Source organism: Mesoplodon densirostris, chromosome 4 (genome assembly GCF_025265405.1).
Source record: "Mesoplodon densirostris isolate mMesDen1 chromosome 4, mMesDen1 primary haplotype, whole genome shotgun sequence".
Lineage (NCBI taxonomy): Eukaryota > Metazoa > Chordata > Mammalia > Artiodactyla > Ziphiidae > Mesoplodon > Mesoplodon densirostris.
Genome location: NC_082664.1, coordinates 97,489,971 through 97,512,336, shown reverse-complemented (window position 1 = coordinate 97,512,336; position 22,366 = coordinate 97,489,971). Strand labels below are relative to the sequence as shown.

General features: G+C 45.2%; 1 non-coding gene across 1 annotated transcript; it reads left to right on the top strand.

Moving 5' to 3' along the window:
• Window positions 1-8,485: 8,485 nt before the first annotated feature.
• LOC132489734 (U6 spliceosomal RNA) lies at window positions 8,486-8,590 on the top strand. Its single transcript, XR_009532112.1, has one exon. It is a non-coding gene; the product is annotated as a U6 spliceosomal RNA (small nuclear RNA).
• The last annotated feature ends 13,776 nt before the right edge of the window (window positions 8,591-22,366 follow it).

The window sequence follows — 22,366 nt, the reverse complement described above, 5'->3', positions numbered from 1 at the left end:
ACTACACAAGGCGGCACAATTAGAACAGTGAGAAAGTTAGGACAATAATTACTAGTATCACAATTACCATTATCATCCTGTGCCCGTGAACTAACAATAAGGAGAGAATATACCACTTTTACTGAAAAGCAAAAGTCAGAAGATAGGGAGGAAAAGGGAGAGAAACACACTTTTTCTTCAATCATGGAGGAAATTGGGAGCTAAGTATGCCGGGAACAATTTAGGGGTAAAGGGAAGGGTTCCAGTAGCACAGATGACAATGGGCTAAGGGCACTGAGGAGACCCACTTGTCCCCAAATTTGCCCCTATTAATCTTGGTTCCCAAATCTTCCTAAATCAATTGTAATACTTTGGGCAAGGGTGGCATAATAACATTTGTGAGCCTTAGAAAAATCAAGTTTCTATGGGGCACAAGAAATGACAGAGAAAATTTCCCTTACTTGGATTTTGTCTAGGCTCCCGTGGCAGATTTAGAGTGGGATTGGATTAGTGGAGGAAACAGGAGTAGGAGTTGGGGATGGAAGTGGCTCTGGGGAATCGTGACTCATTCTCTGATATTGGAAAAGGAGAGGATAAAAGAATGACAGAAGAGATCCTCAAAGAACCTAAAAAAATCTACTTTCAAAGTAGTTTATTCTCTGTGATCTCATTTAATCTTCAACTTGTGAAGTTCCCTGCAAGTCCACCTTGGAAATCCTGGAGGGCCATAGTATAAGACTTCAGAAGGCCACAGAGCACTCCTAATTTTAGAGACAACACCTCCCCGCAAAGCACATTAAAATCTATCCATGAGTCAAACAAAATGTAACTCATATAAAGCCCAGAAAGGGCTGAGGGGAGTTGAAGTTGACTAGCTGCCTAGGTTCCATCTTATAGACATTTAAACACATATTCATATTGATGTTTGAGTTGCCTTTTTCTATTGTAGAGCTCATGCATTTCCCCTGGTTTCTAACATGTCAGTAGGTCCTTTAAAGCTCATCAACTTTGGTTTTAAGGAAACCAAAGTGCCTTGTGGATAAAATGACCAGGAGCTCTAATGTGCCAGCACAGGCTCCTGAATTCCCAGAGAATGTCCTGGCAGAATGCGACAAAAATGTGGGACCAATGGTGGCAACACCAAACTTAGAAGACTTATCTTAGGCAAACAAACAAAACGGGGCTGTTGGCAAAATGAGTGGAGGGTGAGAGGCAAGGGATTTGGGGGGTAAAGTGGGTGATGGTACTCAGATAGCTTGCAACCAACCCCAGGGAAACTTCCCCCAAATTCCTCAAAAAAATAGACGGTTTTCTTTTGCTGTGGGTGAGAAAAGCTCTTCTCCATTTTGACGGACACAGCTGTAGAGCAGATTCTCCCAACACCAGTCTGATTGGAAGGAAAGGAGGGTCAGAAGCTCCACCACTCCATTTGTAAAGTTTCTCACCTCTTCTTTCAGATTCTGGCCTCCAGGTGCACTTCCAGAGTCCAATCCCACCCAGGGAGCATCTTTGGCTTTTCCCAGGAGGCCTTCAGCATGGTAAAGCTACAGATTTAGCTACAGCTACTAACTTTGGGTTCTGTTTGTTCTTCTTTCTCTAGTTGCTTTAGGTGTAAGGTTAGATTGTTTATTTGAGATTTTTCTTGATTCTTGAGGTAGGCTTGTATTGCTATAAACCTCCCTCTTAGAACTGCTTTTGCGGCATCCCATAGGTTTTGGATTGTTGTGTTTTCATTGTCATTTGTCTCTAGGTATTTTTTGATTTCCTCTTTGATTTCTTCAGCGATCTCTTGGTTATTTAGTAACGCATTGTTTAGCCTCCATGTGTTTGTGTTTTTGCGTTTTTTTTCCCCTGTAATTGATTTCTAATCTCATAGCGTTGTGTTCAGAAAAGATGCTTGATATGATTTCAATTTTCTTAATTTACTGAGGCTTGATTTGTGACCCAAGATGTGATCTATCCTGGAGAATGTTCCATGTGCACTTGAGAAGAAAGTGTAATCTGCTGTTTTCAGATGGAATGTCCTATAAATATCAATTAAATCTCTCTGGTCTATTATGTTATTTAAAGCTTGTGTTTCCTTATTAATATTCTGTCTGGGTGACCTGTCCATTGGTGTAAGTGAGGTGTTAACCTCCCCCACTATTATTGTGTTACTGTCGATTCCTCTTTTATAGCTGTTAGCGTTTGCCTTATGTATTGAGGTGCTCCTATGTTGGATGCATACATATTTATAATTGTTATATCTTCTTCTTGGGTTGATCCCTTGATCATTATGTAGTGTCCTTCCTTGTCTCTTGTAATATTGTTTATTTTAAAGTCTAATTTATCTGATATGAGTACTGCTACTCCAGCTTTCCTTTGATTTCCATTTGCATGGAATATCTTTCTCCATCCCCTCACTTTCAGTCTGTATGTGTCCCTAGGTCTGAAGTGGGTCTCTTCTAGATGCCATATATATGGGTCTTGTTTTTGTATCCATTCAGCAAGCCTGTGTCTTTTGGTTGGAGCATTTAATCCATTCACATTTAAGGTAATTATCGATATGTATGTTCCTATTACCATTTTCTTAATTGTTATGGGTCTGTTTTTGTAGGTCCTTTTCTTCTCTTGTGTTTCCCACTTAGAGAAGTTCCTTTAGCATTTGTTGTAGAGCTGGTTTGGTGGTGCTGAATTCTCTTAGCTTTTGCTTCTCTTTAAAGCTTTTGATTTCTCCATCAAATCTGAAGGAGATCCTTGCTGGGTAGAGTAATCTTGATTGTAGGTTCTTCCCTTTCATCACTGTAAATATGTCATGCCCCTCTGTTCTGGCTTGTAGAGTTTCTGCTGAGAAATCAGCTGTTAACCTTATGGGAGTTCCCTTGTATGTTATTTGTCATTTTTCCCTTGCTGCTTTCAGTAATTTTTCTTTGTGTTTAATTTTTGCCAATTTGATTACTATGTGTCTTGGCGTGTTTCTCTTTGGGTTTATCCTTTCTGGGACTCTCTGCGCTTCCCAGACTTGGGTGGCTATTTCCCTTCCCATGTTAGGGAAGTTTTCGACTATAATCTCTTCAAATATTTTTTTGAGTCCTTTCTCTCTCTCTTCTCCTTCTGGTACCCCTAGAATGCGAATGTTGTTGTGTTTAATGTTGTACCAGATGTATCATAAGCTGTCCTCATTTCTTTTCATTCTTTTCTCTTTATTCTGCTCCACGGCAGTGAATTCCACCAATCGGTCTTCCAGGTCACTTATCTGGTCTTCTGACTCAGTTATTCTGCTATTGATTCCTTCTAGTGTATTTTTCATTTCAGTTATTATATTGTTCACCTCTCTTTCTTCTTTAATTCTTCTAGATCTTTGTCAACCATTTCTTGCATCTTCTGGATCTTTGCCTCCATTCTTTTTTTTTTTTTTTTTTTGCGGTATGCGGGCCTCTCACTGTTGTGGCCTCCCCCGCTGAGGAGCACAGGCTCCGGAAGCGCAGGCTCAGCGGCCATGGCTCACGGGCCCAGCCGCTCCGCGGCATATGGGATCCTCCCAGACCGGGGCACGAACCCGTATCCCCTGCATTGGCAGGCGGACTCTCAACCACTTGCACCACCAGGGAGGCCCTTTGCCTCCATTCTTTTTCCAAGGTCCTGGATCATCTTCACTATCATGATTCTGAATTCTTCTTCTGGAAGGTTGCCTATCTCCATTTCATTTAGTTGTTTTTCTGGGGTTTTATCTTTTCCCTTCATCTGGTACATAGCCCTCTGCCTTTTCATCTTGTCTATCTTTCTGTGAATGTGGTTTTTCACAAGAAATGTTTAACAAAGATCTAGAAGAACTAAAGAACAAAAATACAGAGATGAACAACACAATAACTGAAATGAAATATACACTAGAAGGAATAAATAACAGAATAACTGAGGCAGAAGAACAAACAAGTGACCTGGAGAATAAAAGAGTGGAAATAACTACCGTAGCACAGAATAAAGAAAAAAGAATGAAAAGAATTGAAGACAATCTCAGAGACCTCTGGGACAACTATAAATGCACCAACATTTGAATTATAGGAGTCCCAGAAGAAGAGAAAAAGAAAGGGTCTGAGAAGATATTGGAAGAGATTATACTTGAAAACTTCTCTAACATGGGAAAGGAAATAGTCCCAAGTCCAGGAAGCACAGAGAGTCCTATAGAGGATAAACCCTAGGAAAAACACATCAAGACACATGTTAATCAAACTAACAAAAATTAAATTCAAAGAAAAAATATTAAAAACAGCAAGGGAAAAACAAAAACGAGCATACAAAGGAATCCCCATAAGGTTATCAGCTGATTTTTCAGTGGAAACTCTTCAAGTGAGAAGGGAGTGGCAGGATATACTTAAAGTGATGAGAGAGAAAAACCTACAAGCAAGATTACTCTACCCAGCAAGGATTTCATTCAGATTCGATGGAGAGGTCAAAAGCTTTTCAGACAAGCAAAAGCTAAGAGAATTCAGCACCAGCAAACCAGCTTTACAACAAATGCTAAAGATACTTCTCCAAGCAGGAAACCCAGAGAAGGAAAAGACCCACATAAAACAAACCCCAAACAAGGAAATGGTAATAGGAACATACATATTGATAATAACCTTGAATGTAAATGGATTAAATGACCCAATCAAAAGACACAGACTGGCTGAATGGATACCAAAACAAGACCCATATATAAGCTGTCTACAAGAGACCCACTTCAGACCTAGGGACACATACAGACTGAAAGTGAGGGGATGGAAAAAGATATTCCGTGTAAGTGGAAATCAAAAAAAATATGGAATAGCAATACACGTATCAGGTAAAATAGACTTTAAAATAAAGACTGCTACAAGAGATAAGGAGGGACACTACATAATGATCAAAGGATCAATCCAAGAGGAAGATGTAAGAATTATAAATGTTTATGCACCCAACATAGGAGCACTTCAATACCTAAGGTAAATGATCACAACCATGAAAGGAGAAATCGACAATAATAATAACACAATAATAGTAGGGGACTTTAACGCCCACTTACACCAATGGACAGATCATCCAAACAGAAAATAAATAAGGAAACACAAGCTTTAAATGACACACTAGACAAGATGCATCTAATTGATATTTATAGAACATTCCATCCAAAAGTGGCAGAATACACTTTCTTCTCAAGTGCACATGGAACAGTCTCTAGGATAGATCACATCTTGGGTCACAAATCAAGCCTCGGAAAATTCAAGACAAGTGACATCATATCAAACATCTTTTCTGACCACAATGTTATGAGATTGGAAATCAATTACAGGAAAAAAAACCTGTGAAAAACACAAATACATGGAGGCTAAACTGTGTGCTACTAAATAACCAAGATATCACTGAAGAAATCAAACAAGATATAAAAAAAATACATAGAAACAAATGACAATGAAAACACAATGACCCAAGATCTATGGGACGCAGCAAAAGCAGTTCTAAGAGGGAAGTTTATAGCAATTCAATCTCACCTCAAGAAACAAGAAAAATCTCAAATAAACAATCTAACCCTACACTTGAAACAACTAGGGAAAGAAGAACAAAGAAAACCCAAAGTCAGTAGAAGGAAAGAAATCACAAATCAGAGCAGAAGTAAATGAAGTAGAAATGAAGATAACAATAGCAAAGATCAATAAAACTAAAAGGTGGTTCTTTGAGAAGATAAACAAAATTGATCAACCTTTAGTCAGACTTATCAAGAAAAGGAGGGAGAGGATGCAAATCCATAAAATTAGAAATGAAAAAGGAGAAATCACAACTGACACCTCAGAAATACTAATGATTGTAAGAGACTACTACAAACAACTATATACCAATAAAATGGACAACCACAAAGGAATGGACAAATTATTGGAAAGGTACAATTTTCCGAGACTGAACCAGGAAGAATTCGAAAATATAAACAGACGTATCACAAGTAATGAAATTGAAACTGTAATTTAAAACCTTCCAACAAACAAAAGTCCAGGACCGGGCCTCCCTGGTGGCGCAAGTGGTTGAGAGTCCGCCTGCCGATGCAGGGGATACGGGTTCGTGCCCCGGTCTGGGAGGATCCCATATGCCGCGGAGCGGCTGGGCCCGTGAGCCATGGCCGCTGAGCCTGCGCGTCCGGAGCCTGTGCTCTGCAACGGGGGAGGCCACAACAGTGAGAGGCCCGCATACCGCAAAAAAAAAAAAAAAAAAAAAAAAAAAGTCCAGGACCAGATGGCTTCACAGGCAAATTCTATCAAAGATTTAGAGAAAAGCTAACACCGATCCCTCTCAAACTCTTTCAAAAAATTGCAGAGGGAGAAACACTCCCAAGTTCATTCTACAAAGCCACCCATCACCCTGATACCAAAACCAGAAAAAGATATCACAGAAAAAGAAAATTATTCATATTTCCTCCCTTCTTACACAAAAGGCAACATACTCTAAACATTGCTCTGTACTTTGCTTTTCCCTCCCGTTAGCAATGTATCATAGAGATAAACTCATAGCAGTTTTTTTAAAACTAATTTATTTATTTATTTATTTATTTTTGGCTGTGTTGGGTCTTCATTGTTGCGTGCGGGCTTTCTCTAGTTGCAGCGAGCAGGGGGCTGCTCTTCGTTGTGGTGTGTGGGCTTCTCATTGCAGTGGCTTCTCTTGTTGTGGAACATGGGCTATAGGCACCTGGCTTCAGTAGTTGTGTCACACAGGCTCAGTAGTTGTGGCTCACAGACTCTAGAGCGCAGGCTCAGTAGTTGTGGCACACGGGCTTAGTAGCTTTGCGGCATGTGGCATCTTCCCGGACCAGGGCTCACACCCATGTCCCCTGCATTGGCAGGTGGGTTCTTAACCACTGCTCCACCAGGGAAGTCCCTCATAGCAGTTTATAGGCAGTTTCCTCATTTCTCTTTATGGTTGTAAAGCTCCCCATTGTTCTGATGTACCAGTGTTTCTTCAACCCATTCCTATGGATGATATGTGGGTCCAGTCTTTTGCTATTAACAATACAGTTGCAGTGAACATCCTTGTGCATGTGTCTTCTTCATATTGTTTGGATAGATTCATGGAAGTGGACTTGCTGGTAAGAGAACAAATGCATGTGTCATTTTGCTTGGTGTTGCTAAATTCCCCTTCTTAAGGATTATACCCTTTTGCATTTCCTAGGTGAGGCTTCTCGAGGAAGATGATCAAGAGAGCTGTTGTCATTATCCTGGGCCCTTAAATACCAGAACACAGAGTTTTTTCCCCCTGGAACATTCCATTTCTTTAAGGAGAAGTTGTCTGATTGTTTGCATGGAGGGAATATGTATTGCTTCCAGGGGTCTGTGTTTCCACATAGGTGTGTGTGAGGCGGGGTGGTCAGGGGGTAGTGGCAGTGAGTCCACTGGCTCTCTATGTAATTCTTCGATAATATTCTAGTTCAGCCTAACATTTCCCTTGCACCAGGCATTTCTGAATCCCAAACCTCTCTAAGTGTCTGCAAGACAGGCTGAGATCCTCTCAGAGTGTAATGCTGTCTAGGTTGCTCTTGGTTGGGACTTCTGCTCACCCACTAGTTGCTCTGGTGTCTCAGTGGGCTCACCATCTTGCAGGACTTTGCTGAAATCTCTTGTCTCTTTGTGTTCCACTTCTTAATCTCTTTTCTATTGAGAGTTTGCATCTTCTAAATTAATTTAGTACCATCTTATTGGCTTGAGGATGGAAAGGAGATGCGATTGTGGTATTATTTCACCACTGTGATCCAGAAGTGCACCAAAAATGTGTAGAGGGTGATGCTGAAACATTTGCAGGTTATGAGGGATAGGGTTAGGAAAAGAGAGGATTTTCTAATAAAGGCTTCTCTGGACCATACATTAAGCTGTACTTTATGGTTTCTGAGAAACACAAGTGAAGGATTTGACTTATTTTGAAATTGCTTTTGGTTGCCAGATGGGTGTATCATTGGCTGGGCCACCCGGGTTCTCTACACATAAAGGATTAATGAACAACTGAGCTAATTCTGAAAACAGAGCAGATGGTATGCTTAAAATTTGGGACCTGCTGAAATGTTTGATGCAGCCATCCTGTCACCTGACATACATAGGAGGCTTGAATTTTATTATAAAGCAATAAAACGACCCCCCAAACAAAAAACCGCAAGGCATCTGCAGAATTCTGTTACACTTCTGACAATTTGCTTGGGCCCCTGCATATGCCATACATTTTCTCAGATGACTTGCTTCTTCTAAGACTAAGATATGAAATGAACATTTGTCATTATGGACAATGCACGCCTCATTTGCACAGTCAATGATCTAACTACTGTCTATCCAGGGTCATAGTTGTGTCAGCTTCTGTGCTAGGTACTGGGAACAAGACAGTCCTTGTTGTCAGGGAATTTACAGTCTGGTGGGGGAGGAACGGGAGACAGGCCACAAAGAGATAATTATAAAATGTTGTGATATATGCTATTATGGTGGAATGTACAGAGGAATCCAGGATTTCATTAACACAGTTAACAATGTACATTTTTATACATGCTCACTTTGACAGTGCATCCATTAAAACTGGAGAAGTACAGAGAAAATTGGCTAGGTTCCTGAGCACAGATGACTTGGAAACTCATGAGGCACATATATTTTTGGGAAGCAGCCTGTTGTGCTGGAAACTTGTCTCTACTTAGTCTCCAAAGATCTGGGTTTGATCCCCATTTCTACCTTTAGTTTCTATTAAACAAGTCCCTTAACTGTCTCTGGGTGTCAGTTTCCCCATTTTTAAAAACAAGGAGGAAGGTTAAATGATGCCTGAGGCCCCTCCACGTTGAACATCCCGAGGGATGAATTCCAACTCTTCCCTGATGTGAACCCAAAAGCCTGGTGAGGACATCACTGATCGCATTGCAGAGCTGGGCTAGATGTATCCAAATGACCAACCAGGGTCTTCGTTAGGTGTCAGTGTTAGATACACAAAGTACCTTTTTGGAGGATAAACTTGACAAGTTTAATGGCAGTGGGGTTATGTTGCTCTTCATTTCTGAAGCCAGAGTTGCAAGGCTGTCTGGACCATACACGCAGAGCAGAGAAAGTGCACACTCCCCAATATTCATTGGCCAGGACAGGTTACCAACTCCAGCTTAGGCTGGGGAATCAGTTGGTTGTTAAAACATCCTGATCACTCTAAATTTGTGGATGGAAGCTCAAAGAATGGTTGGGAACCTGGTACTGAATATGATTTAGTCACTTGAAAGATAAAATGTATATTTTGGTTTAAAAAACATTTTTGAAGATTGAGCATCTACCTTGCCCACATCCATGCTCAGGTTTATGGGAAACTCAGAGGTGAACCCAGGTCTATCACATTTCAAATTATATGGTCTTAACCGTGCCTTAGTAGTCTAGTTGGGGCAGGAATTGGATGATGCTCTCAGTGGAGACTTATTTATTATTTTAAATTGTAGTAAAATACATGTGACATGAAATTTTCCATTTTAATCACTTTTAAATGTACAGTTCAGTAGTGTTTAATGCATTCACACTGTTGTGCAAACTGTCTTCAAAACTCTTTTTATCTTGCAAAACTGAAACTCTGTATCCATTAAACAATAAATGCCCATTTCTCCCTTCCTCCCAGCCCCTGGCAACCACATTCTACATTCTCTCTGTGAATTTAACTACTCTGGTTACCTCCTGTAAGTGGCATCATACAGTATTTGTCTTTTTGTGACTGGCCCAGTTTCCACACTGCAACAGAGAAGAGAAAAATCTGCAGAGACAAAGGTTGAAGCAAGCACAGTTTTATTTGGCCACTTCTCGAGATCCCTTTTCCACGGGGCTGAATGCCATCAATTCCTCATTCCAGGCAGACAGCATGGGGTAAGGACCATCAAATTAGTTACTTTATAAGATGTGCCATTATTCCTTCCAGGAACACTGGGGTCCATCTTCTCTTTGACATTGCACATTGCCAAAGTTTTCCATTGGTCAGCCTAGATGTCTGGCTTTTTAAGATTCAGTGTTCTGTCTCCATTTTTACCCCATTGACAGATATGCATGAAAATACTAAAGGACAGATGAACATGGTCCAGAGAAGCCAGTATTTCTGGAATAATGATTTAGGGGTATCTGCAGTGGACACTTGATACTCTAGAAATTCTCCTTTATCCCTCTTTCCCATGGCTACTTTGGGAGCTGCCATCCTGGTGCAATGTCACTTTCCCTGTGGCCACAGTGGATTGGTCTAGATTTATCTCCCAAGTTAAGCTGGGCCAGTTTGAGTTCTTTCCCAGAGAATTTCACTGGAGAGGCAGAAAGGACTGACGCTCTCTCTCTCTTTTTTTTAAAAATTTTTTTTTATGTGGACCATTTTTAAAGTCTTTATTGAACTTGTTACAGTATTGCTTCTGTTTTATGTTTTGGTTTTTTGGCCCTAAGGCATGTGGGATCTTAGCTCCCCGACCTACACCCCCACCCACATTGGAAGGGAGATTGAACCCACACGCCCTGTGTTGAAAGGTGAAGTCTCAACCACTGGACCACCAGGGAAGCCCCTGACTCTCTTATTTGAGGCTTGATTGACAAGTGTCCAATCTGCAAGCTATTGGCAGCTTGGTGGATTAAGGGGTAGGGGGGTTGATCTGTAGTGGCCAGAGGGAGAAGAGAAGCCAACATAAGCAAGAAGAGTAGAGGGTATATTTGTCTCCAAGGGCTGCTGTAACAAATTATTACAAACTGTGGAGCTTAAAACAATTGAAATTTATTTTTTCACAGTTGGAGGTTAGAAGTCCAAAACTGAGACGTTGACAGGGCCATACTTCATCCAAAGTTTCTAGAAGAGGATCCTTCCCTTCCTCTCTTCTAGCTTCTGTTGGCAATCCTTGGTGTGTCTTGGCTTGTAGACACATCACTCCAGTATTTCAATCTCTGTCTTCACATGGCATTCTCCACTGTGCGTCTTCACAACGTCTTCTTTCTGTGTCTGTTCTCCATGTCGTCTTATAAGGACACCAGTTATTGGATTAAGGCTCACCTTAACCCAGTGTGACCTCACCTTAATTTTAATTAATCACATCTCAAAGATCTTATTTCCAAATAAGATCACATTCTGAGGTTCCAGGTAGACATGAGCTTTTGGGGACACTACTCAACCCAGTACAGAGTGGGTGGCCTGAGGGCATCTGGAACCTTGATTCCAGTGTGTTCACAAGATCAAAACCAAACTCCACGCTTTGGGTGTTGTCAGACAGGCCCATATTCTGACAATAAATTCTCATTTGTGTTTAAACCTTGTTCAATTTGGGTGACTGTTACATGCAACCAAAAGAATTTTTAATATGCATAAAATAATACAGACCCCCATTGTTACAATTCTATTAGCTGCCACTATAAATAAAGTAATAAGATGTTTTTCTATGGGCCCCAGTAGGGGTGGGCGCCATATTAATCAACTTGAACAAGCACACATAGTGTATCACACAGATACCTGCACGCCCAAACTCAACTCAACCAGCGTAATAGGAGGGTCATAGGCAGGACAAACCCAGGGTGACACCGGGCTCCTGTTCTGCTTCTCTGTGAGCCTCTTGGCTTTGCACCTCTCCATGTGTCTAAACAACTCCCGGGCTGGAGTCCCTACATGGTCACAGCACGGCTGAAGCAGGTCCAGGCATCATATTCAGGTACAGAGTTCTGAGGCAGGAAGTGGCCATCTCTCTCTTAGGTCTCTTTATAAGGCCAAGGAGAACTGTCCCAGGAGTCCCCAGCAGGGACAAGTTTCCCACCCCTGGCCTGCCCCTCCCCCAAGTGACTTCCCCCACCCCAGTCCAGAGGCCCTTGACCCAGCCCTGCAAATCCCAGGAAAACTGGGCTGAGGCTCCCCCTGTAAGCACTGGGTCCAAAGGAGATTCTCTTCCTGCTGCTGGGACTCAATGGCTTCCCACAAATTGACATAACAAGGCCTGAGGTATCATTGTGGTGGCTCATTTAGAGCCTCATTTAGATGGAGACTGACCACAAAGAACAGACAGGTTTGGTGGACCTTTGCATGTAACAGCTGCTTACAACCTGATTTTATGGCGTTAAACCAACTGGCCTGATTGGAATCATCGTTTCAGGCCCTTTTGCCCAGCTGAAAAGGCAGTGAATGGGGCTCCCCTGGTGGCACAGTGGTTAAGAATCTGCCTGCAATGCAGGAGACACGGGTTCGAGCCCTGGTCCGGTAGGATCCCACATGCCGCAGAGCAACTAAGCCCGTGCGCCACAACTGCTGAGCCTGCGCTCTAGAGCCTGTGAGCCACAACTACTGAGCCCGTGCGCCATAGAGCCCATGCTCTGCAACAAGAGAAGCCACTGCAGTGAGAAGCCCGTGCACCACAACAAAGAGTATCCCCCGCTCGCCACAACTAGAGAAAGCCCGCGCGCAGCAACGAAGACCCAACGCAGCCAAAAATAAAGAAATAAATAAATGAATTAATTTTTAAAAAAAGGCAGTGAATGAGATTTTTCTTCTGGGGGGCCTACATGGAGGGCATCTGAGAGGATCTGGCCAAGGAAAGCAGCTGTTGAGTCCTTCAGGAGGTTAAGGGGTGCATTGTCTGGGTCCTGGTCCATGGACTTACAGCCGGAAAGTGTGCCTCTTCTTTCATAGGTCTCCTAAAACCGTCTTTCACAAAGCCACTTCCAAAGTTATGCAACCATCAGGAAAGCTGACTGAGCTGTTTTTCATCCTTTATGCGACTGACATCAGAGGCACAGATCAGAACACTGGTGGGATGCTACATTCTGGCACTTCCTGCCAAACTTTGCCTATGACACATGGATGGGTGTTTAGGTGTGATCTAAAAAATCTGGTGGAAAGAGCCCTGCGGCCATACGGTATTTGGGGACCATAAGCTTGCCAGGTGTAGCTGATACTGCTCGCTGCCCACTCGACATGCAATTCTCGTCCACCCCCCTCCCCTCTGGATTCAGAACACGCATCTGTCCTCCTTCACTCAGCTTTGGGTTTCAAGGGGTGTTCATCTGAGCCCCAGCCCAAGGGGAAAATCCTGATAGGTCCAAGTCAATCATGGGTTTCCAAACCCTTTGTTGGTGATGTGTGTGGATACGGGCATATGGCATATTTTGGGCCAAAAAGACTTGAGAGAACATTTGCTGGGGACTCCTGGGGCAGTTATAAAGATGTAAAGGAGAGATGACCCCTTCCTGACTCACACTCCATCCTAGAGATTTCCTGCCCCTCAGGAAAAGAGAAAGAGACTTTTCTATGGATCTCATGGAATCATCCTAACTGCCAATGATATGACCGTCCTGCCCTCAACCCCGCCCCACCAGTTTACATTTAAGGAGCCTGAGGTTCAGACAGGATGAGAGGTATACCCAGTTCACACTGCCACTGAATGAATTCAGAGCCCATGCGAGTCTTGAGGGAACAGGACATGAGAGACAATCACATGATGGAAGAGGAAGGTCAAGGGAGACCTGGATGGCTACTTGGGAGGGCAGGCTGAGTGGTCCCCGAAGGAGAGGATAGCCTGGGGGCACAAGAGTTAGCAGGAGGCATTGCACTGGAAAGACAGAGGGGCAAGGAGGTAAATGGCGCCCTCCGATGTTCGGTTCTGGGAAAACATGGCACCACCAAGGCTGAGCTCTCTGGAGAGCAGCAGAGCTAGCTGGCTGGGATGGCAGACAGGCGGGGAAGGGTTCTTGGGAAGCAGGAAAGCACTAGGGGATGCTGGGGAGTGGGCGGAGTCTGGGTTGCAGTTACCTGCGGATGGGGGATGCAGTACTGGGAGGGGGAGGGGAGTCATGGCCGGGAGGAAGCCAGGCATGGTCAGGAAGATAAAGGCATGCATCAGATTTAAGGAGTGAGACAAGGATGGACTGGGAAAAGGAACAGTGAATTGGAGGCCCAGTTGAGGAAGAGTTGGGCCAGCCAAGAGGTGAAGGCTGGTCACGGGGTGCGTGGAGGCTGCTTGAAATCCCCTCAGTACCCTGAGCAGCTGGGCCTGAGGATGCTGCATGAATCAGCGAGGACCTGGGCAGCTCACAGAGGAGGGTCCCCTTTGCATGTTTAATTTGAAGAGGTCTCATGATCTAGGGATCCAATTCTCCATTTTATAGCCAACTCTGGGGGTGTGGGGGTGGGCAATGGGGCAGGATCCCAGGGGCTCCCCCACGTGGAGATTCCACATATGTACAGACGTGAGCCTGTGCTGAACCCATCCCTTCCCCGACGTGGGAACTCTAGGGAAAGTTGGTGGGGTCTTTGGGCCTAAGAAGGTAGGCTTCCCTTATGATTGAAGCGAAACAAAGAACCTCTGGGCCAGATGGAAACTCAGTTCCTTTTCTGGCATGGCCAAGGGACACCTTTAATTGCAAATTTCAAGACCAGCCCTTGATGGAAATTGCAACGAGGCCAAGGCCGTACGGGAACATTTCTTGATGGAAATGAGCATCTGTTCTCTATAAGAAATGCAAATGATGCTTGATTGTGCCTTCAGAGGGATGTGTTCCGCCCCCAGCACGCTGCCCACAGGCAGGGTAATCTGGTTGCCCTTCAAAGTCCTCAGCTCCTACCCACGAGACTGAGGCAGCACAAACCACACTGGACCAGGCAGCGCCCTCTGTTGATGGTCCATCCAAATACTCAGGGTACAGAAGGGGACCAGTGCCTGCTGGGGTCCTACTACGTTCCAGGTTCTGGGCAAGGCGTTACTGTTTCATTTAATGTGGGCAACCCCCCCTGTGGGATCTGCTGCTTTACAGACAAGGAATCCAAAACTCAGAAAATTTATGTAGTTTGCGTGATGTCATATACTATGTGCTGGGACAGAAGCACAGGAAGGACTGACGGTGTGCAAAGCCCCACAGTGTGCTCTAATATTTACTGAGTGCCTAGGTCATGTCTTTAGCAAACGTTCTCTTATTCTGTCTGTCTCTCTCCCTTCCCACTTTCCTGTGAATGGCTGAATAAAGGGGGTCTGCAGAGGCAAGCGGTATTCCTTCATAATGAACACCTCATTTCCTTCCCAAAAGATTAGAGATGTCTTACACAAAGAGCACTACAATAGGACAGGCAAAATGAAATAGAAAAGGGTTAAGACAAAGCAGCCATTCCCTGCAGGAAGATGAGGGATAAGAATTTCTGCATTATCATCACCATCATTAGATTTGATGGCACTGGAGTCAAGAATACTAACCTGTACTTAGCCTGTACTTCACAGGCTCCAAGGAGCTCATGGGACAGCTCAGCACAAGTCCGGGCTCCGGAGTGAGCTCATCTGTGAATGGGATGATAGGTCCTATCTCAGGGGTTTGCTGCCAGAGTTAATGTGCTCATGTTTTTAAAAGAGCATCTGGCCCATGGTAAGTGCTTAATAAACACTAGCTGTTATTACTTTTCAAGATCTTACAGTTAGCCCTCCTCAGGGTTTGAAAACTCCCTGGAGGTCCTGGGGTGCGGTGTGGTTACTGCTCTTGCTTCTGCAACCAGAGACACCAGAGCTTTTATCTTTTATATACAGCAAGATAGGCTGCCTACAAGATATTTGAAAACTACCTTGGATTATAGGGGTCATATAACCTCTTTGAGCGCCCAGAAACAGTAGGGAATTTTTCTTACTTAGGCAGTGTTATGGGCTGAATTGTATCCCACACCCCAAATTCATATGTTGAAGCTTTAACCCCCAGCATCTCAGAATGTGACCGTATTTGAAGATGAGGTTTTTAAAGAGGTAATTAAGTTAAAATGAAGCTATTAGGGTGGACCCCAATCCAATAGGACTGGTATCCTGGAAGAGACACCAGGGACGACTGTGCACGGGGGTGACTACGTGAAGAAGCAACAAGAAGGAGGCGGTCTGCAAGCCAAGGAGGGAGAACTCAGAGGAAACCAAACTGCCAATGCCTTGATCTTGGACTTGTAGCCTCCAGAACGGTGAGAAATGAATGTCTGTTGCTTCAGCCACCCAGTCTGTGGTATTTTTTCTGTGACAGCCTTAGCACACTAAGACATAGTACATCTTCAATACCTAGAAGATGTCTGGCACGAAGTAGATGCTCAATTAATCCACGCTGAATTGGATGCAACCTCATTTTCCTTTTCTATGAAATGCAAAAGGGCTCCTGTGTTCCAGGACTCGTGACCTCTATAATAGAGACACCCTCCAGGAAAGTGTCTCATGCACATTCAGAGTCTCTGTGCAGATGCTCTGGAAAGTGGGTGCGAGACCCTCGATTGCTCCACTGTCCTGGGTTCTTCTCTACCCCCTACCCTCCCACCTTGGGCATGTTGCCTGGCCGAGGAGAGGAAACCAAGTCTTTCAGGAAAAGTAGACCCTGGTTGTGGCAAGGAAGCCAGAGGGAGTGGCAGGTGGGTCAGGAGGAGAGAGGAAGGGGCCAGTGTGCTCAGAGCGGGTAAATGGGAGCAGAACCTCCAGCTGGCTCTCAGGAGGACGGGCAGATGTCCCTGGCTGGTGCAAAATGCAATCACGCTAAAACAAGGGACTTTGTAGCAGCGGCTCCCCACCTCCCCAGCTTCATCCCACTGGCCACAGTTTGCGGGAGAAGAAATCATGGAGTTGAGGTTACTGCTCTTGATGCTACTCAGGGGTTTTCCTGGAGCTTTGAAGACTCTGTACTCAGAATGTCATTCCCCAGGGACTTCCCTGGTGGCACAGTGGTTGGGAATCCACCTGCCAATGCAGGGGACACGGGTTTGAGCCCTGGTCTTGGAAGATCCCACATGCCACGGAGCAACTAAGCCCGCGTGCCACAACTACTGAGCCTGCGCTCTAGAGCCCGCGAGCCACAACTACTGAAGCCCGCGCCTAGAGCCCGTGCTCCACAACAGGAGAAGCCACAACAATGAGAAGCGTGTGCACCGCAACGAAGAGTAGGCCCCACTCACCACAGCTAGAGAAAGCCCGTGCGCAGCAACGAAGACCCGACGCAGCCAAAAATAAAGAAATAAATTAATTAATTAAAAAAGAAAAGAATGTCATTCCGCAGAGGAAGGTTGTGGGGATGTTGGAGGTCAGGGTGGATTGGATACATAGACCTCTCCTCCCCTTGTTTGCCCTGAGAAAGGGAATGCTTCTGTCTTACAGATGAAACAACCCAGGCTCAGAGACGTTAAGTGACTTGTCTAGGTCACACAGCTAGGAATTTCAACCAAGTCTGGATGAAACCAAAGTCTGGGCATTTTTTTCTGGACACAACACAGCATTGTCTGCTCTCAGACCCACAGGTTTGTATTCTGTTTATCAGGCTCTCCCTTCATGGATAAAAACCACTTATAGAGTGAAGGCAAACCCACTTCCTCCATCCTCATGGTCTGCTCTGGGGCTCCCTGGACTGCCTCATCATGTGGATTCTAGGCATTGAGCTCCCCGGCCCCAGACAGCAGAGATTCGGAGAAATACAGAACTCATGGGCCACGGGGACTCATCTGTCCACCTGTCCGTGATGGTGAAATGGGGCCACATTTACGCTGATGCCCAAATGACAGAGGCCTCAGGCTGCTTATCTCCCCAAACAAGAGTGTTATCTGCTCTCTTCGCCCCGCCCCATCCAAGTGCCACCGGTCATTTTGGGGAGACTCAAAGGGAGCTTCACTGGGGCCCAGGTTGTCGGGGGCACCGCCAGTCAGTGTCCACCCCTTTTTCCTTTCCTATTCTGGTTTCCACTTGCCCAATCCTTGCAGCTTTCCTGCTGTGAATTATTAATCATGATATGGTTATAAGCACGTTATTACTAATCATGAAAGCGGACCACCTGAAGAGTGAGGTTTGTGCCAATGTCTGTGCCATTGGGGCTCATCCACTGCCTGGAAGGTCCTCGTTCATTGGCAGAATCTCACAATGACTCTCACGGGGATACTTGGAGCTCCCACCTCAAAGGTCTTGTCCAGAGGGCTAGGTGGGCACAGGTGCTCTGCCATTCTCCCATTAACCTCCAACCTCCTGATGGCATCTAGCTACAATCACACTCCCTCCCATGGCTGATCAGTGGATACAAAGAAATCTTAGGGGACACATTGTTATGGTCTACACAGGTCTCCAGAATGATTTTTAATTGCACATTCCTATCAGTACCTCTAAGAATCATGTACCCCTCCAAGATGCAAATCTGTTTATTCATGTGTCACATACACATAGCACTGCATTTATATATAACATGCATTAAAACCATGCACAAAGTACAAATGTACAAGGATGATGTTTCTTCATAAATTAGAAACATTTATGTATTTCTGTGCTATGTCCATGAAAACCATATGTAAAAATAGAAATGTAAAGGGAAGATGTAGAATAAATATAAAAAGAAGTTCTTATCTTTTCTTCCCCCACACTCCCCATGCATCTGTTCCCCTCTGCACCCCAGGTGCATGCACCTCATTTTAGAGATTACACTCTGTCCACATCTGCACGCTTACCAGAAGCCCATGTCACATGCACGATTCACTCGAGCTGCTGCTGCTCTCTGTTTTATGCATCAGATCAGAAGTCAGGCTCCAAGAGGCTGAGCCCTTTGGGACCCAGTGAGGAAGTTTGGAGCCTGAGGTTGACTCCTGCTCAAGTTGCTCTAACAAAATAGCTTAGACCAGGTGGCTTAAAGAACAGACATTTATTTCCCTCACTTCCGGAGGCTGCAAGTCCAAGATCAAGGTGCCAGCAGGGCTGGTTTCTGCTGAGGCTTTTCTCCTTGGCTTGTAGACAGCTGCCATCCCACTGTGTCCTCACATGGGCTTTTCTCTGTGGCTGTGCATCCCAGGTGTCTCTCCATCTTATAAGGACACCAGTCAGATTGGATTAGGGCCCCACCATTATGGCCTCATTTAACCTTATTACCTCTTTAAAGACCCCGTCTCCGAATACAGTCACATTCTAAGGTACTGGGGGTCAGGGCTTCGATGTATGAATCTAGGGGCCAGTTCAGTCCACAACAACTCCTAAGCCTGTGTTCTCTGAATCACTAGGCTGCCCTGCTTGACTGGTCTGGGTGTGTGACCTGGGAGCACTCACCCAGAGGGTAAGCTTGCTCTGACCCCCCAGGGGACAGCTCCAGCAGCATCTCCATGCTCCCAGTGGGAGCTCCTTCATGCCCACTTCCAGGATGCTGCTCCACCAGTTCTTCTGCCTGGGATGCCCTTCCCTCTGTTCTCAACAGCCCCCTTCCACCCCACCTCCCCCATCTCCACCTATCAGTGTCCTACCTGTCCTTCCAGCAGACTCAAGTGCTTCTCCTCCATGAAGCCACCCATAGAGAAGCAGGCTGAGTCCTGCACCGGGATGCCCAGCTGAGAGGATGAGGAGAAGGATGGTGTTGAAAGCCAGCTTGCTCCTTGTTTGCCAAACCCTGGGGCTGTTACGCAGTCCATCCTCCTGCGTGGCTTGCTGCACGACAGGCCGATAAATTGAGAGATGAGTTGCCGGGGCAAGGAATGGCGACTTTATTTGGAAAGCCAACTGACTGAGAAGATGGCACACTAGTGTCCCAAAGAGCCATCTTCCCTAAGTTAGAATTCAGGCTTCTTTTATACTAAAAGGGGAGGAGGGGAAAAGTCCTGGTTCCAATGAGACTCCGGATGGGAAGGAGGGTTTGTGTTCATTTCCTCCCACCTACAGCCAGTCACAGGTGGGCCTGGTCAGGAGGTTTCCTGGGAGTCAGACAAAGGTATTTTAGCTTAACACGCATTACCTGGGAGGCAGTGGTTCCCAGAGATGGCCTATTATGTATAATTCAAGCTTGTAGGCAACACCCCTGTAATAGAGTACAAAGGTTCTTCCCTATCACAGACCCAGGGTGCTGGGCCTGTCAAGGTGGACTAATTCCAATGTGCACCAAGACTCCTATGGGCTAGGAGGGCCCTGAAACCTTGCAAGAAATGATTTTTCTCTCTTTTTTCATTTCCATAAAATTTTATGGCACCTCTTATACACAGCTGTATCATAGGTGTTTTGCACTTGAATCATCTTCCTGCCTAGGTGAGTTCTGAGCATGCAGGGATTCTATTTGTCTTATCCGTGTCAGTACAGTAAGTCTTTTCCCTGTGTCTAGTCCAGGAAGACCCCTACATACGAACCTTCAAGCTGTGAACTTTCAAAGATGCGAACGTGCGTTCCATCAGCGTCAGGCATGAGTGACATTGCAGCTCGCCCTCCGTCTCCTACTGCTGACGACCCTTCAGCACTACCATCTCCCATCTCCTCCCCCTCCTACAGTCAGCAACTCTTCTCACCTGTTCACTTGATGCCAGCCCCTGGATGCCAGCTGTTGTACTGTACTACTGTACCTTTCAAGGTATTGTACTGTAAGATTCAAAGTGTTTATTTTTTGTGTGTGTTTATTTTTTATGTATTATTTGTGTGAAAAGTATTAGAAACCTATTACAGTTCAAGAGCCAATCTTGTTAGTTGGGTACCTAGGCTAACTGTGTTGGATTTATGAACAAATTGGACTTACAAACATGCTCTTGTAATGGAACTTGTTTGTATGTAGGGGATTTACTATACTTTGTCATTCATTTGCTCACCCACTCTATACATATTCTTGAAACTCAATTGTGTTAATTCAATTCAAGTTTGTTGAATGAACGGGTGAGTGAAATGTTTCCTCTGGAGCACGTGTTCTTCCCGTGTCCCGCCTCCCCAATCCTATCTGCTCTTCCAGCTGGTCTCCAGGATTAGACCCCTCTCATAGAGTTGGCCTTAGGTGTGGGCGGGCAGGCATCTTCTGAGGTGAATGAATGGCCATGCCCAGAGGCTCCTCTGGCCTCTTCATGACCCTCAGGTGCAGGCTTTCCCCAAGCTGACCCGCCCTCCTCTAGGAGCACTCCCGTTCCAATGCTCCACCCACCCTTCCCACCTCCTAGGGTAGGCAGTTTGGAGCAGGTGAGCTACATAAAGCCTATACAGTCCCTTGTTCCTTCAGAGGGTGGGCAGAAGCTTGTGGGAGTGGGAGCCACCCCTTAAAGAAAGGAAATAGGCAGAGACGTCTTGGGCTGGGATCCTGGCAAGGAACAGATGCACCTCAGCTATGACTGGGAGTTACTAGGAACTACCCCCAGCTGCTAGCCTTGGGGTGGGGGTCGGGGGTTGGGGGGGATAAAGTGGGGGGAGAGAGAGAGAGAGGGGGGTGGGGAGAGAAGGAGAGAGGAGAATTGCACTCTGAGTTAAGAGAAGTGTGTTAAAGGTCCCCCATCACTCCCACCCTCCTCCCCAAAACCAAACAAAAAACAAACCAATAAGGAAATTGATTTTGTTCAAGCCATTGCAATAGGTAGAGTACCCCAGATCCAAAGAGAGTAGAAAAGTCCCTTAAACTTGTCTAGGAAGGAGCAGACAATTTATCCATGGGGTAATTGTACAGTCGGTGTTGTGATCGGGGGGAGTGTCAGTCAACCAGACAGGAAATGTTCACTTCTGTGTCTAGCTAGTTTCAGGGGGACCAATAGTTTGGGCAATCACTTCTGAGACAAAGAACAGGAGGTTGGAGGAACTGTGTCTGGCCTCATCACAGGTAATTAGGGGGTTGTCTGTGAGTCTTATGAAGAGTCATGGGAGAGAGTGGACCGCAAGTCTTATCTAAGTCACATGGGGAAGTTGGTCCTTTGTGGTAAGGTGTTTCCCAGAATGCAAAAGGATAGGCGGACTTTGGAACACATGGGTTTGGGGGGGTTTCTTCACCATCTTTGTTGGAAGAACAGGGCTCGGGTAAATTTCAAATTGTCAAATTCTCCCAGTGACCTTTCCTGATGGGTGTTATCAGACTAATTTTATAACAGGCGTGGTAAGATTGAATAAGACCCCCTAGATCTCTTCTCAGAAGTGCTGGGAAATCACTCTAACTGGGAAGAAGTAGGGGTGGGAATACGTAGGTCTCAAGACACCAGTGGTCTGAGGGACTCTTTTCTCTCTGTTTCTGAGGAGAGGGTGCTGGTGGGGGGGAAAGTTCTGTGTGGTGTTGGAGATGGGGAGGGGAGGGTGTTATTAGGAGCAGACTATGAAAGAGGGAATTTGCAGAAATGATGGCTTAGGTTGACATATCTGCACATTTGTTTGAATTCTCCATTGACTTCACACTCTGTAGCCTTTTCCCTCATCAGCAAATAATTTTACCAAGAAGTGGAGTGAAATTTCTGTGCAAGAAATCATTTCTTGCCAAAGCAGCTGTAAAAAATTAATAAACAGAAACCTCAATTAAAATAGAGTCAGGAGAGCAGAGGGGAGAGCTCTCAGGCTCTGCGAAGAGGAAAGAACTCACTCTTCTTGCCTGCAGGAGCACAACCAATGAGAGACAGTCACAACTCAGTCAATGAAAAGCCACAGACTGTTTACAGCCCTCCCACTTCCTTTTCCCTCTATAAAAGAGTGCGCCTGGGCTTCCCTGGTGGCGCAGTGGTTGAGAGTCCGCCTGCCGAT